Source organism: Canis aureus, chromosome 7, assembly GCF_053574225.1.
Source record: "Canis aureus isolate CA01 chromosome 7, VMU_Caureus_v.1.0, whole genome shotgun sequence".
Classification (NCBI taxonomy): domain Eukaryota; kingdom Metazoa; phylum Chordata; class Mammalia; order Carnivora; family Canidae; genus Canis; species Canis aureus.
The window spans coordinates 23,136,435-23,153,694 of record NC_135617.1 but is presented as its reverse complement, the minus strand read 5'-3'; the positions used below and the strand labels follow the sequence as shown (position 1 = coordinate 23,153,694).

General features: G+C 47.5%; 1 protein-coding gene across 4 annotated transcripts in view; it reads right to left on the bottom strand.

Moving 5' to 3' along the window:
* Positions 1-14,852, bottom strand: part of BACH2 (BACH transcriptional regulator 2) — a 359,196-nt gene extending 344,344 nt beyond the window's left edge. For all 4 annotated transcript variants that reach the window (XM_077903063.1, XM_077903060.1, XM_077903064.1 and 1 more), the window contains exon 1: positions 14,569-14,852. The gene's annotated coding sequence lies outside the window, so the exon portion shown is untranslated. The remainder of the gene's footprint in view (positions 1-14,568) is intronic.
* Between the last annotated feature and the right edge of the window lie 2,408 nt (positions 14,853-17,260).

Below are 17,260 nucleotides of genomic sequence, written 5' to 3'. Positions count from 1 at the left end.
TGCATTTCTGACACCATGGGGATTCTCAAACTTCAGGCTGGGTGACAGAACCATCTCAACCTCTCATCTTCCTCTGCCCACTTCCCTGAGCCTGGCATCTGCAGCCTGGCTTCTTTTTTTTAAGATTTTATTTATTTATTCATGAGAGACACACGGAGAGAGGCAGAGACATAGGCAGAGGGAGAAGCAGGCTCTCTGTGGGGAGCCCAATGTGGGACTCGATCCCAGGACCCCAGGATCATGACCTGAGCCAAAGGCAGACGCTCAACCACTGAGCCACCCAGGGATCCCTCCAGCCTGGCTTCTGAAGCTGGGGCCTCCCTTGGGCCTTTTCCTGGTTCCTCAAAATGTGGCCTCCTTCCCAGGATGCATTCTCAGTAGCAGGTAGGAAGTCAGTTCCGACTCTCTTTCTGATTTCCTTCCCATCTGAATAACCTCTTCCAGAAACAGGCTGCTGGCAAGGATGGCAACAGTAGCAGCAGCTGAGGCCACTGTGGGGGTCTCCACGAGCAAGAGACCAGGGTCAGAGAGGAGCATTGTGTAGGTGCATGTGTGCACACATGGGTGTACATGGAAATAGGTAATTAGGCATGCATGTGTATGTGCGTGCCCAGGTCTGTACAAGAACGATGTGAAAAAGGGGTGTGAGCAAGCAAGCAGAAGAATCTCAGAGAACAAGCAAGAAGAAGGGAGTGCTCACAGAGAGAAAGAAATGCAAATATGTGCCAAAAGAGGGAAAGTAAAAGGGGCCCAAAAGGAAACTCCACAGAGTATCAAGACACAAGGATAAAAGCGTGTAACAGGGAGGTACTAGTGTTAAAATCCCAAAATATTGGTAAAATGGCGGGAGACCAGAAAAAAAAAATCTGTCTACAACGTAATATGAAAGAGGCAAGACTGACACAAAATTTGAACTAATAAAATTCTAATTTTGTGCTTCCTCTAAGCGTTTATTTCCCGCAACAAAGCTAACGTGGCAAAAATCACTAGGAAACAAATGACAGAACCTTTCTAAAGATGATGTTTGGAAAGAAAAAAAAAAAACTAGACATTCTACAAATTCAGTTGCTTGCCTTACAACAGGCAAAAAGGAAAGGCTCTTGGGTAAGACCGCCGTGGTACACAGCTAAGATAATGATCCTGGATGGTCTGGCCAAACTACAGGCAAAACAAACCAAAACTAAACAGGAAAACAAGAATGCTCACATGGACAGACGCAAGTAAATAGGCGGCACTGTGTAAACACGCCCTGGCCCTCCCCATGATGTTCAGGGTCTTCCGGGCAGCCCCTTGACCAGGGAAAGGAGGCAAGGCCCTTCCTCCTGTGATAAGTGCCCCTACTGCACTCTGCTCTTTCCTCTGACTCGCATTTTCTGTTAACCTTCCTCTTGGAATCCTTTGACGATGACTCACGCAGCAACAGGGCTAGTCAGCAATACCACAGCCCTCCATAGTAGACGCTGTGTAGGAGGCAAGCAGCTCCGTGGAGTGTAGTGGGTACCAGTTTTTTCCTTTCTCTGTTCAGGGAGGATTTGCTTTTCAGCCACATTTCCCTCAAAACACAGCCCTGACAGGAGATGCTTACTACACAGATTTCTAAACGATGAAATGATCTGACTTTGGCTATGTGGTCATAATGAAACTAAAAACACTAAGATGAAAAAACAAGAGTGTGATCATCACACCTACAAAAAACAACTTTATACTTGGGTGAAATCATGAGATCAGAAAAAAAAATGCTCAAACTAATATTTTCCAACCTTTCACTAACAGCTAGGGCTAAAACCACATGTTGTGAAGGTCTTGCACTGTGTTATTATTAGAAGTCACAATTCTATTGATACTGATGAGTCATTTGTATCGGCGGAAACCAAGAACTTCCATCAACATCATGTTACACACAGTCACTGTGGCTTGGTTTTTTCTTTATTACTGGTCAAAGCTGCTTTACAATGCTTACTGAAGCTAAAAAAAAAAAAAAAAAAAAAAAAAAAAAGGAGAACTCCTCAAGGATGTGCAAAGCTTTCCTTCCCCACCTGATCTCAAGTTATTCCCCCTTCTCAGGATGGTTTAGGTTGATCTGATCAACTTGTATCTGCAAAAGGAAGTTTATTTAGAAACCTCAAAAAAGTAACATTTCACACTTTCTGATGAAAATAAGCAGAAATGAACTCCAAAAACAAACAGTGAAACCATCTTTGAAAATACATGCCAGATTTAAAATGACTGAGGTCAGGTTGTTGTGTGTGTGTGTGTGTGTGTATATATATATATATATATAACCTTAATAACATGCAACAGATATAAACAAACTCTGTCATCACTTGAGGGGTTGAACCACACAAAACCGTGTCAGGCCAGCCACTGAGCACCCACTCTCTTACCTCCCCCCTGAAGGCACAACACTCCTCACGGTGGGAGAAGTAGGTCAGGTTTCATTTACACTAAGTAAACCTATGTTAAAGGTTTATGAAAGTTCTTTCTAGCGCGAGGGAAAAAAATAATAGCATCTATCTTTTCCCTTAATATCATCCCCTTACCCTTCTTCCCTTAAAGAATCCCAGAAAACTAAAATGAAGGGGAAAAAAGCCATTCTCCTGAGGGACTCCCAGAAATGCCATGATTCTTAGGCAGCCTCTACAAAGGTAGGAATATGCCCAACAGCCTACCCTACAATGCAAAGGATATGATTGGCTGTTGGAAGAAGGGAACCCAGCTCAGCAATGACTACAGATCTGAAAATAGCCTGCCAGCCGCTCAACGGCCCGGGTGCTCTCCAAGGACAGCACTGGTACTGTGGGCAGTTTACAGTGCGGCCAGCTGAGTGCCGCAACAGCTGCATGAGTCAGCAAGTGCTTCTGGTAGGAAACTGCTGACATGCTAAATTACTCTTGCATACATAAGGTGCACACACCTACCCAGCAAAAATCAAAACAAGGTACATGCAAATTAGCAAACAGGAACCTCTCTACCCTTGCAGTTCTATTTTCCAAGGCTACACCAAAAATATAAATAATCTATATGCCACTGCTCAAAAAGTAGCAACGACTAATAATAATTAATAGTGGTAATAAACAAACAACTCACTGTCGGTGTTGTGATGTGTGGAACAGCTGCATTCAAATCTCACAAGCCAGTTAATTTTAACTGGTTTTAATTTTAACTGGATTTAACTGCTTTTCCTCCCTTCTGAAAAATCAAAATAGTTGCCATATTGACCACAAAAAACTGGTAACAGACAAGCACAGTTCCTGTTTTTCAGAGGGGACTTACTTTCAAACCCACAATATCAAGATGCTTAACATAAGTGGAAATTTAAAATCTACTGTTTGATGTGGGAGACTTAAACCTGTACGCTAATTCAGATCCCACAAACGTTGTAGGGTAATTACATCTCAGGTTTGTCCTACACGTCTTTCATCTCTCTTCTCTCATTTAATACAAGACCCAAAAATCTACAGGAAACCTGGTGGTCTGGAACTTGGAACACATTTTTCCATAGAGACAATGTCATGCCAGTGAGATGGTGTTCCAGAATAGTCCATGGAACTGTCTTGAATGTAAAATACGAGTGAGAGGTTAAATTTGCAATTTAGAAAGAGAAAGTAATACTGTAACAATAGTTCCAAAACCAATTAAAAACAAACAAACCACCTTCTTGATTGACTACTTTTGAGGAAGCATCTAATAAGAGGAAGATAAGGGGACAGTCTTTCTAAATAAGATTTTTGGACTTTGTCTTTCGTTTCACTTTGGTTCTTTTAACATGGTTTAAATGATTAATTTCACTTTAAAATGCAAGGCACTCTCTTACTTTGGCATAACATATCTTTAGAAAAATCTTTATCAGTTGTGAGCACCGATTTTTTTTTCTTCAAAAAAGAATGAACAAGAGTTGGAAGAGAAAATAGAAGAAAGGCTACAAAAAGGGGATACTAGTGAATGAGGAAGAGAAGGAAATGGAGTTATGGAGAAAAGAAGGCATTAGGGTATAACTAAACTCTGAAGACAGAGGAAAGGTAGGAATTAGAGAAAGGTCCCCCACAGTGCAGTGTACGCCCAGAGAGGGGTACTCTTCGCCCAGCAAAGGAAGAACAAGTCCAGCAGGACAGTTCCATAGATTGGCACTAGATGGCACCATCAACTCAACATAGCATGGTTGCTGGAGGAGGTTACCTTGGGGGAGGGGTACCAGGCAAGGCAGTGCAACTCCATGACTGAGTATTTAGCAAGCAACATGTCTACCTAAAATAAGCATGGTTTCATTAGTCAATCAACTTCTCCAAACATCCAGATGTCATTACCCTGCTAGTAGCATAGGACAGTTTTTAAATATATCAACTCAATTCTTAGTAATAAAGTAGGGTCAGGAAGCAGCTGAGTGGGGTCCATTGCTTTTTTTGCCTCCTAAAATGCAACATTTAGGGATAATAGAGTATTTTGGGTTAACTGCTACTGAATGACAAACATTCCTAATTATAAACCAAGTGGCTTTCCCCTGAAGCTCTGTTTAAATGTCAAATAACACACCATCTTGTTACACAGGTTTATGTAATCGGATCTAGTATTTGGCAGGAGGAAGGTGATGTTCACTAACAAACGTATTTATTTATTTATTCGTTCATTCATTCATTCGAGACACAAAGAAAGAGGGGCAGAGACACAGAGGTAGAAGCAGGTTCCTCACAGGGAGTCTGATGTGGGACTTGATCCCAGATCCTGGGATCACACTCAACCACTGAACCAGCAACCCAGGTGTCCCTGACAAATGTATTATAACATTAAAAATCATTGGTCCTTTATAGTTTTAATATTACAGTGGTTTTTATCCTCTAATCTGCTTATCTATATTCTCTATCGAGGATTGACTTATAAACAGCCCTCTCTCCACTCAGAGATGTCCTCCAACCAGCTTAAAAGCATGTGAAATCTTAACCATTTCCATCTACAGAATTTCACTTCTTTGGCTTTGTCTCCTATTAATATGCTGATGCTTCAGAAAGAAGTAATGGTACCAGGTATGCTATTATTTATACCATAGTAAAACTGGTTTCATAAAATCCCTTTCTGAGGTTGGTTCTGAAAGGGAACAAGAAGACTAGTTAAGGGTACTGGTGGCTGCAAAGCAGCATAGGATGGAGTCAGAAGGTTGGAAAGAGGACTGTGGAAGAACTGACAGCAAACCTTGCCTGGCTTTACAACTGCAGAAAGGATCATCATCCCTGACACTGATCTTCCCAAGGAGATATATGAAAAGTAAGGGTTAACTCTAAGTATGTCTGCATTTTCCACTTGCTGAATGGGTAATAATATCTTTATAGTTAATTTCATTTTTTTTCACAGTTTGACTCTTCAGGGCTCATTCATTTGCATAATATGGAATCTTGAACCCATATAGATATTCTACAAATCAATGCAAGTAATTCTCACACAAAATCAGCAGCTTTAATTTAAGCTCATCATTGTTTGCATAGAAATCTTTATGCACTCATCTGCTTGATTTTTTTAATCACTTAAAACCTCCAACAGTGACACACTAAGCATCTCCTCACTTAGCCATCTCCAAAATTTGAACTAAATACTGAAAAATAAGCACAATACATTCATACGCTAGATCATTTTCCAAATTGAGCTTCAAATGTATGCTTGATGTTCCAGCGGCTCCCAAGAATGATGCCTCTTGACTAAGGAAGACAAGTTGGATGACCATCCCAGGGCAGAGCTGAGTCAGCATTCTCAACAGTGACCCTGCTAACTGGGGTGATCAGGTCACTGCCAAACCAACTGCCTAGCTGAGTCCTTTAAAACCATTCAAATCCCCAGTTGAGAGTTGCAACATGCTAATCTGGCAAGATAATCTCTTCCTGAAATTGACTAGAATGAGAGCAAAGGTTACCTGCTTTTATCTGCTACTAGTAGCTAATATTTCTAATTAGGAGCTCTAACGGATTTGGTTCTAGATGAAAATCTTCCACCTGGGTAGAAAGAAACCTATTATAGAAATGGTTTCTAAAAAAAAAAAAAAAAAAGAAATGGTTTCTTTCACCCTTCCTATATCAAGAAAGAAAGAAAGAAAAAAGAAAAGAAAAGAAAGAAAAGAAAAGAAAAGAAAAGAAAAGAAAAAAGAAAGAGAGAGAGAGAGAGAGAGAGAGAGAGAGAGAAAGAAAGAAAGAAAGAAAGAAAGAAAGAAAGAAAGAAAGAAAGAAAGAAAGAGAAAGAAAAGCTAAAAACAAAGTCATCACTTAACAAAAGGCAGAAGCTTGAACTGTAAGAAAATCCTGGGGACAGAGCCATGGGATTCATGTTCTTTGTCTAGTTCTTCTCTTGTCTTTAGATCACCACTTGTGCTCTCTGATCCCCAAATGGACCATTAGACCTGAGGAATGAAATTATTAGAAAGTGAATCATATGAAACACAAAACTAACATTCACTGAAGTTCCCTGACATTATTTTTCTATTTTATCTTTCAAATAGGCATCAACAAAATAATCCAATATTTCAGAGTGAGTTGGCCTATACTTCCACTTCTGAGAACTTTTGCTAGAGAGCAAAAAATAAAAGTAGGGGAGAGGGGGAGGGGGCAAAATAGCATAGGTGGTTAAGAGAACAGGCTCTAGCCTCAGACACCTAGTTTCCAATACCAGCTCTACCTCTCATTAGCTGGGTGACATTTGTACCTCAGCTTCTAATGATCACACCTAGCTCTGGATTGTTAAAAGGATTTAATGAGTTAATATGAGTAACACAAATAGGAAGCTCCCAACATAGGTTAGCTATCATCAAAGAAAAAGAATTTTAGCATACAGTACGGTAATATGTTTTAAAAAGATACTGTTGGGGCACCTGCGTGGCTCAGTCAGTCTATGGAGGCACCAATTCTTGGTTTTGGCTCAGGTCATGATCTCAAGAGATCTCAGATCAAGACCCAAGTTGGGCTTTGCGCTCAGCAGGGAGTTTGCTTATGTATTCTCTCTCTCCCTCTGCCTCTGCCTCTCCCCCCACTTGTACACTCTTTCTCTAAAACAAATATTTTTAAAAATGCTTTAAATTAAAATAAATAGATACTGTCAAAATTTCTAAATTGTGCTAAGGATAGTCTAAATAATCCTTCTTGGTTTGGTCTACAGAGGCTGGAAACTTGCTCTGAGCTAATAAGCAGGGGTTTCACACAGAAGCTGGCCTCACATTTTCACTAAAGACCCCTGCCTAGGTCACACACATACCAGCCAACTGAGAGGGATGTCTGAGTAACTTCTAATCATTTTAATGTCAGAATGACCCAAAGTGACACCTGGGTGGCTCACCAGTTGAGTGTCTGCCTTTGGCTCAGGGCGTGATCCTGGGGTCCCAGGATCCAGTCCCCTACATTGGGTTCCCCACATCATGGAGCCTGCTTCTCCCTCTGCCTGTGTCTCTGCCTCCCTGTGTCTCTCGAGAATAAATAAATAAAATCTTAAAAAAAAAAAAAAAGAATGACTCAAAGTATGTTCAAAATAAAAATGCCACCTTGAATTTTTTTCCAAGTATGAAAACAAACCACATTCTTGGCAATTAACAATTCTGTTTTTATCAGGTTCTAAAGACACAAGTAAATAAATCAATTCTGGACTCTGTATACAGGAACCATTATTTGCCAAAATGGCCCCAAGGGTTATATCATGGTTTATGCAATACTCCAAAGGGCCAAAGATAGTAGTGAATTAATAGGATTAGGAGGCTATGAGGAAATGGCAAGCCCGAAATTTCAGCTTGGCCCTGATGGCATTTCACTCCATAATTCCTCAGGGAGGGCTACCCCAACTTCCTAATCTGGTGAAATCCCCCAATGACACCCTCTGCTGCATGGAATACCTTTCCTTCACAGAACATGTAGTGGGTGATCTGTCACTACCTAATTAATGTCATCTCTCCTACTTTTTTAAGATTTATTTATTTTAGAAAGAGAGAAAGCATGTGCATGTGTATGCGTGCGCGCGCACACACACACACACACACAGGGAAGGGGCAGAAGGAGAGGGAATGAATCTCAAGCTGGCTCCCCGCTGAGCAAGGAGCCTGATGCTGGCTGACCTCACCACCTTGAGATCATGACCTGAAGGAAATCAAGAGTTGGATGCTTAACCTACTGAGCCACCCAGGTGCCCTGTCATCTCCCCTATTTGACGCCATTCTTCACTAGAACAGGGAACCAGGAGTGCATTTGCTCCCCATAAGCCTCTGATCACCTAACACCATGAACTCTTGGCCTGTTTAGTTGCATCTAAGTGGTTTTGTTGATCAAGAAAATACAGAATGGGAAGAAAATAAAAACTGCCAATCATGTGTGACTCCCAGGATACCAAGGAGACTTGCTAAGTACCCACCTTCACCTTGCTTTCCTACTTATAGAATAGGGATAACCACTCCGGGCTCTCCCAACTTTAAACTCCAAAGTCACAATCTAATAAGCCTTCTGAGTGACACTCATGCAGAGTCCTGAGGGAACTCCTGAAGCATCTGTGGAAAATGACAGGAGAGAAAGAAGAGAGGGTAAGTGCAAGACTAGAATTGACGGAGGACCTGGACACTCAAAAAGATTTCTTCTGAAACGAACCTGGAGTTTGTCATACGCTAGCTGTAGACTCGGGGACAAAGGAAAACAATTATGAGAAGAATGGGAGTGCTGGACAGTGGATATTTAAATGCTTGGGAAGGGGAAGATAAAACTGACACAAAGATAGGAGGGAGCTAGCAACCAAGCGCCAGCTCTTAGGGATATCAGCAGTGCGTCCTACAGCCTTTGGGAGATGAACAAAAAGGTCAGGGAGGGGAAATGACATATCTCAGAACCAAAGGACAATTGATTATCAGGCTAAGAACAAAAGAGAAGTTAACCAGGGGAATATGCTGAAGAAATGATGATTATGAAGTCACTGGGGGAAGACTGAGAGACATTTTGGCTGTAATTCCAATGACTAGAATGACTAGAGTACGTGAAATGCTTTCAGATTGGGGAGATTTATTATTTTGGAAAAAAATAGCTCAAGGAAAAACAAAGGCAAAATTCCTGCCTCCTGTGAAGTAGTGCCACTAGGAGGACAAGGTTCAATTTCCATATTCTTTAAAAAAAGAAATGGTCCTTGAAAAGGACAGAGCAGTGATTTCTGAGGATACTTCCAGCTTTAGGGAAACTGAGCAGCATGCTGATGGTAAGATTAGGTTTCAGTTTTAGGTAGACATTTGAAATTAGCAGGAAACAAACAAACAAACAAAAAAGACAAAAAAGTAAAAGGAAAAACACTGAATTGGCAAGAAAACTACTTTTCTATGAAATGTATTAGACCAAAAGAAAAAAATGTTGGGGGTAATCTCTCTGAATTTACAAAATGTTTAGTTCACAGCAGGTTTCAGTTTGGACTTGAACGATTTGTAAATATTTACATAAAATTTAAAGATGGGCCAGAACTAGGTCACTGCCACTGACAAAACAAGAGCAATTTTTTGTCATTCCCAAGGACTTAGTGCTGCTTTGCCCAATGGGGCTCCAGCTAAGCCAGAAGTTTATCTTCTTTTCCCCTCAAATGCAAATTTTTACAACCAGCCTTGGCTTCTGATCTTTTAGTGCCTCTGGTAGGGTCCTATGTCACTGGAGCTTCTTTAACATTCAGTTAGGAAAAGCAGAGGAGGGACGCCTGGGTGGCTCAGCGGTTGAGCATCTGCCTTTGGCTCAGGGTGTGATCCCATGGTTCCCGGATCGAGTCCCACATCTGGCTTCCTGCATGGAGCCTGCTTCTCCCTCTGCCTATGTCTCTTCCTGCCTCTTTCTCTCTGTCTCTCATGAATAAACAAATAAAATCCTAAAAAAAAAAAAAGGAAAAGCAGAGGAACAGGGAGGCAAATGCAGTTCTTGTTGTATACACACAGATTTTGACAAAGACGTTACATCCGGAATTGTTCTCTGTTCCTTGTATGTGAGAGCAGGAACCATGTCCTCTGTTTACTACGGTCCCCACCTCACACCTGGTCATTGACTTATGGCTGGACTGTGTAAGATAGGATGGGGAATAACCTTCAGATAGTCAAGAAAACACACTGCATCCAGATGAAATTCTTTGCAACATAAAATGAGAAAATGCCTCCTCTGTAGAGTGGGCACAATGCTTATTTCACAGGGCTGCTTTGAGGAGTCAATGAGATATAAGGGGTAAAGGAGGTAACTCTGTTCCTGGCATATAATGAGAGCTCAATAAATCACAGCTATTATTTTAGTGGGTGTTCTCCAATGTCAAATTCTCATGTAGGTCCTCAGGCATCACACAACCAAGTTACCCCGTCTGGTCAATAACAACTAAATAGAGCACAGGTTATTCAAAAGCAATGGGTTATTTACCTGCAAGAGGACTACATGGTGCCCATGGCATTAAGCATTTGGCCTTTCATGTCGCATTCTCTATCAAAAAGAAAGTTATCAATTCCTGAGCGGGACTCAGTGTTGATTTCAAATTCTGTTTTTCTTGCATCTTTCAACTTTTTGGAAAGCTATAACCATTTACTTGGTGGAGACTCATAAATCATCTATTATGTGCCAGGCCTTTAGAAAATAGCCAGATACAGAAATATTTTCTTAAAAGATTTTATTTATTTATTCATGAGAGACAGAAAGAGAGAGAGAGAGGCAGAGACATAGGTGGAGGGAGAAGCAGGCTCCTCGCAAGGAGCCCGATGCGGGACTCGATCCGGGATCCTGGGATCAGGACCTGAGCCAAAGGCAGACGCTCAACCGCTGAGCCATCCAGGCGTCCCCAGATACAGAAATATTAAAACAACACGATGTTTTAGCCAGTTCAGTGGTAGAAGACAGGCTGCCTGCAGGTCAGCTCTAGCTATTGTGCACATTCTTATTCAACATTCAAAAATGTTAAGCTGATATTTAAAATCAGAGATTCTACAGAAGAGTCCAGATACCCAGCTTCTCTTGGATAAATCCGACGACATGGTAACACAAAGCCAGCATTCCCTCCCATTCCTACCTGGCTTCAGGGGACAAGAAGAAGCTGAGACAAAGTAGCGGTTGCCTGCCCCTCTATGCTATGCCCTCCTCCTCACCAGGAGAGTGAAAAATGAAAATGAAGGGCTCTGACTTCAAGAATTATTCAGGATTTCAAGATGATTAACAACAGAAGATTCAACCAAGTGTGAGATCCTTCTGAGCAGGGGAGGAGGGTGCAACAGAGCAAGCACATGCCCACAAAGCTAGTCCCACACCACACTCCCTCAGCAAAACAGGAAGGGTATTTATTTCTCCAAGTATTCCGTCATTCATTCAGCAATGAAGCCTGCATTTACAACAAGCCAGATACCATACCCCCTGAAATCTGAGGTACAAAAGGTAGGGGAGTGAAAGCCCCACACAGCTGAGCTAGAGAGCCTCTAGGATCTCTCTCCTCCCTTAAGGCTGGATCCAAACCAGAGACACTAAGCGTGAGTTAATCCAAGTAAAATTAAACCGCTCCCAACAATATAGATTGGCCTGAGCCCTTTTGTTGGCATCACAGGAGCCCCGATCATACATTCTGAGGAACAGCTCACAAGCACTAATGAATAAGTCCCGACGGCTGTGCAGACAGCGGGCCCAGAAGTGAAGGGCTGGCCTAGGAGAGATTTGAACATGAACCTGACCATCTGGCTCTCTGCGACTCACTTTGATCACAAAATGAATTGCAACAAATTGAAGAGCACATGGCTAGAGTTAATTGTCTCATCTGTAATCTGAACCTACTTTTAAGCAGTTATTATTACCCTCTATCAGGTGGAAACGTTTCCTACCATCACTGCAAAGTGCATTTCCTGATGAACTGTAATGGATCATTAAATTCCATATCTGAATAACAATACTTTGCACTTATGCAGTGCCTTTCATCCAGGGATTTCAAGGCAGTTTGCAAATAATTAAGCCCCTCACACAGCAGCCAGAGGTGAGCGACTGTGAGGGACTTGCCTGAAGACACTGAGTCAAAGGCATGATTCAACAGAAAGAGAATAAATGGTTTCCTCCCAGGCATTAGTGATACTGAAAAGTGAATTGGGGTGGGGGGGAGGAGGGGGTTGTTCGGATTCCCTCCCTCCCCGTCTGCCTCTGCCCTTCTTCTCTAGGGCAGATCCTGCCATGCAACCTACAAGGAGCAGAAAAGTAACAAACAAGGGTATTTATAATTTAGCTAGGAGTTCAGAAACACACGTATGAGGAGAATGCTTTTCCCTCTAATCCTGGCATATACAGAACGAACTGACATTTCAATCCACCTGCAGAATCGACAGATACCAGAGGAATTAACACACTTAAGATTACCAAATGTCAAGCCTAAACCCTTCCAAAATCCAAAAATGAAAATACTGCTCTGCATAAATAAAGTGTGTTCTAACAAAAGTACTTTATTCCATGGTGGCATATTCCATTTTGGGGGAACCCCCCCCACACACACACACTTCCGAATGGCATTCGAAGTTTCGGGAACAGCAAATAGGACAGAATTGGGCAATCGATGTATTTTCTGAACCAGAACACTGGAAGGGAAAAACCTCTCAGCCACCACAAGTTTTGCGGTGAAATTATAAACTCCTGAAAAACGGAATCTATAATGGAAACGCTGACAGACCTTTCACTGGAGCAGTTTGAGCGCAACACTGTAATTTAGCAATCTCTCTTACAGACTAAAGACTAATTCTAACAAGATGTCATTTTGACTCACGTTTATTACTACCTGCAAGAATGAAAAATGCCATTTACTCGGGAGCTGCCAGGGAACCAGGGTGGGGCAAATCTCACATCTGAAGCAAGACGCCCGCTGCCTCACCAAAATAGCCCTCTCCCCCACCATCCCCCCCAAAAGAGTGGCAGCCTTTCACGCTCAGCTCCCTTCATGTCAGCCAGGGCTTCGCAGCCCGACATGCCTTTCCTACATGCTACATTTTAATGATCTGAGCAAACCGTTATCAGAGTTAACATCTCTGATTTTACTCTTAAACAGACAAAAGCAAAAATATCTCATTAGGCATCATCTCCGCCAAGGTTCCCACTAGGCAGAAAAGGATCTTTATTCTAAAGTAATTGCCCTTTTGGAGTGAAAGCGGCTCAACAGATGCAATGTGCACACCGAGCGCCTCTGCAGCACCAGACGGTGAAGGTGCAACGCCAGGACCGCCGCGTCTCGCCACCCGCGGGCCCGCGGGGCGTCTGCGGCTCAGCACGGGGTGCGGGGGGGGGTGCGGGGGGGGTGCGGGGGGGGCGCCCTCGTCCCTCCCCTTTCTCGGGGCCACGGCTCGCAGCGACCGCGGGGACCCGGCGCAAGAGCTTGCGAGGCGCGCCTTCTCCGGCCACAGACAAAACCATCCGGGCAGCGTCTACACCGGAACTTCCCCCCAAGTTGTCAAACTCGCCTACACGCCAGAGGGTGCTGGGGATACCCCGCGCGTCCCCAAGCCCCGAAGCCCAGGGGGCGCGGCCCCTTCGCAGGCAGCCGCTCGGCGCGCCTCCTCCCACGGCTCGAGGGCCCGCAAGCCGTCCGCCAGCCCGCGGTGGCCCAGATGCTCACTCGAGGCCCCTCCGCGGGCGGCCGGGGTAGCCGTGAGCGCCGCCCGCCGCCCTCTCCGGCCGAGCCCCCGCCCGAGGGCCGAGGGCCACGGGGCCACCACGGGGCGCCCCGGCGTGGGGGGCGGGGGGGCGTCTCCGGGCAAACTCCTGCTCTAGGTGGAGCTTGCAGACCCAGGTGTGGGGACGAAGAAGAGGGCGTGTGCGCGTTGCACTCCGATTTCATGCACGCTCTCGGGGGGAGGAAGGTGCGGGGCTTCCCGGCCTGACGGGCGAGCCCCGGGCTGGAGCCGCCGGGGCGCAGTCGGACAGCGCGGCCGCCGGCCGGCGGGGAGTCCCACCCATTGCTCCGCGCGGTCCGCGCTGCGCCCCCCCCCCCGGCTTGCCTCTCCCCGGGACCCTAAACTTGGGCTTGGGGGCCGCGCCGGTCGCGGAGGTCCCGGTGCCCAACGGCGGCGCCTGACAGCTGAGCGCGAAGGCGCGGCGGCCGCAGTCCCTGCAGAGCAGCCCCGGGCGCGGACGCCGCGGGCAGGGAGAGGCCGCCGGGCCGGGCCGGGCTCCGGGGCCGGGGGCCGGGGGCCGGGCCGAGGGTCTGACAGCGGCTCCGGCTCGCGCGCCTCCCCCAGCCCGCCCTCCCCACGCCTGACTTCTTACCCTCTGCTCCTCCTCCCCCTGCTGTTCCAAAACACCCGTCGACGCGAGCAAAATACAATGCCGCGTCGCCCGCCGTAAACAGCCCGGCGAGAGCGCACAGGCGGCGCGGCGCGGCGCGGCTCCCACCCCCTTCCCGTTCCTAGAAAATGCCATAAAAACGGGCAGGGCGCGCTCGGCGGGCGGCTGCGCGCCGGCGGCCGCGACTCCCCTCCGCGCGCGCTTTCCCCGCCGGCCCCGCGCCCCGCGCCCCCGCGCCCCCCGCACACTTGCCCCCGCCGCGCCGCGCCGCCCCGCCCCGCCCCGCGCCGCGCCCGCCGGGGCCCGGGACCCGGCGCCGGGGACTCACCTCGCCCGAGAACTTTGCGTCCTTTTCCGCCTCCTCTTCCCAGCGTCTTCCCAGCCTGCGGCCGCCCCCCCGCCCCGAGGGAGCCGGCGCGGTGGGCGGTTCGGGGGTCACCGAAAGCTCACCGAGAGGACGCGCATCACATGGCAGCTGGTTCCCAGCCCCCGAGTGTGCCGGGGAGGGGGAGGGGAGGGGAAGGGTCGAGGGAGGCCGGGCGGCCGCGGAGTGGGCAGGCGGGGTGGCGAGGCGGCGGCGGGCGCTCACGTTCGCGCTGCTGCGGCCGCAGCCCGGGCGTGCACGGTCGCTGCTGCTGCTGCTGCTGCTGCTCCGGCGGCGGCGGCGGCGGCGGCTCGGCGCTGTTTGCTCCGCGCCGCGCGGCTCGCGCTCTCCCCGGAACGCCCACACTCTCAATCGCTACATTGTTGACATTCGGCGCTGACGTCACCCGCTCCCCATTCACAATAACTTTACGGGAGCCGGGCAGCGCACCTCCCCGGCCGCTGGGGCGCCGTACGCCCGGCGACTAGCGTAAGCCGCTCCGCGAATGGCGCTCCGGGGGCTGGGGCGGGGGCGGGGGCGGGGGCGCGCGCTCGGCCGGCTCGCGGGAGGGGGCGCGCCTCGGCCGCCGCTGCGCTCCCCGCTTTGTGCAGCCGCGCGCCGAGGACGACCCCCGGCTCCCGGCCGGCCTGAGCGCCTGGCTGGGGCCGGCCTTGTTCGGGACTCGCCAGGGCCCCCCGAAAGGCGACGGTGCGGGGGCGCTGCCGGCGGTAGGGGTGGCAGTGGCACGTGGGGAGGGCTGCAGAGCCCAGGGCCCCAGCGCGGGCAGAGGAACCGAGACCTGGGGCTCCTGGGTCGTCCGGCGTTTCCCAGGAGGGGCGGGAAAAGATGCTCCGCGGGCCCCCACCGAGCCGACCGGGCCCCCTCGTGAGTGGGGGCGGGGCAAGGAAGAGCAGCTTCCGACCCACCCGCTGCGCTGACGTTTGAAGGCTTCACCCCCGGGGCCTCCTGAGCGAGCCTGTAGGCCCCCACGACTTGTTCGAGAAGGGGCGAGAGCAATTGCGAAGTGTAAAGGAAGAGCCTGGCTCTGGGCCCCAGCCCCAACCCCTACTGTGTTCCAGCCTCTCCCCTGCCTCTGAGTCTGGAGGCTGCCTGGGTGTTGCTGCTTCAGGCCGTCGGTGGTGTGGCTGCCCCGTCAGAAGGAAGCTTGGTGGTGGCGAGGATTTTACAGAAAGTAATTAGGACTTAGACTGAACGAACATTTGCAATAAAAGAAGGTTGTGTTAGTGCAGTGCTGGTGCCTGCAACTTTACCCCTGCCAAGGCCGAGAAATTCTGCTGCGTTTCCCTGAACACCTATAACTTGGCCCCCTTGTGTACCGCCAGGATTCCATATTATTACATGTGGTGCTGATTTTTAATGAATATTATAAAACTTTGGCTCGCTCTACTGAGAGGAGGATCATAAATCCCCCCTGTAAAATGGGCACTGGCATATGCTGAGGAAGCAGTGAAGCATTGCCCTGGGAGTCTTGTGATACCAGCCAAAGTGGTATGCCCTGAGCCACCTTCTTTGGAGGGCAGAGTTTTAAAAGGCCCCATTTTGACCGTCTTGGTGGAAAGCTAAGAGATGGACCAAAGGAAGCTGAAAGGGGCCAAGCTAATTTTTCTGACCCCATTGTAGGGCCTGTCCGTGTGGTCTAGAACCACACGGAGAGTTTTTCTCTGCTAGCTTCTAAGGGTTTTCAGATGAAGAGAAGCCCCAGAGCTAGGAGGAAATCTCAGTCTCCTGACTTTGGGCTCTGGTGCCCCTTTGGACAAAACACCCTGCTTCTGAGGTCCCTGCGTGGCCCCCTGGCCGGGACTGAGAATACTGGTCTCTGGTCGGTTCTGGCGGGGCCAGTTCTTAGTCTTGTGGATGGTGATGTGTCTGCATTTTTCATCCCTGTAAGTAATCTGAGTGTCAGTGCGGTAACTTTGTGCATTTTCATAGCACCAGTCAGTGTTTTTCTAGAGCCAGGCTTGAGAAGAACCCTGTGAGGGTCATGCCAGTTCATTTCTTTTCAAGCAAGCCAGCTGTGAGGAATTGGGCACATTGGTGTGGGAGGTGGCAGTGGGGAGGGGAGGGCGCGGGAAGAGAGGGACACTACTGCGAGCTGATCTTGCCACCTTGCTTCTGATCCCAGATGGATACAACAAAGGCTATTAGGTCAGTTCAATTAGTCTACTTTGCCAAAGACTCAGACTGGAGTTTGCTTCATTTGAAATTATCATGTGTGAGATGGGACAGCAGTTAGAGATGAAAAAAACAAATGCAACTGTGATAGGTTGTATTACCTAGTCATTCAAGGTGGTTGGATTAGAACTAGTTGACCTCTAAAATCACATCCAGTACTGCAATCATGAGGCTCTGGGGCTATGAATAACACAAAACCATTGCCTTTGAGGAGCTTGAAGCCTAGTAAGGAGTTTGTTATTTCCTCTTCAATAGTTAGAAGTAGGTTACTTGAATTAAAGCCTATAAGATGTATTCAGCCTGGTGGCTCAGCGATTTAGTGCTGCCTTCAGCCCAGGGCATGATCCTGGAGACCCGGGATCCAGTCCCACATGGGACTCCCTGCATGGAGCCTGCTTCTCCCTCTGCCTGTGTCTTTGTCTCTTTCTCTCTCTCTCTCTCTCTCATGAATAAATAAATAAAA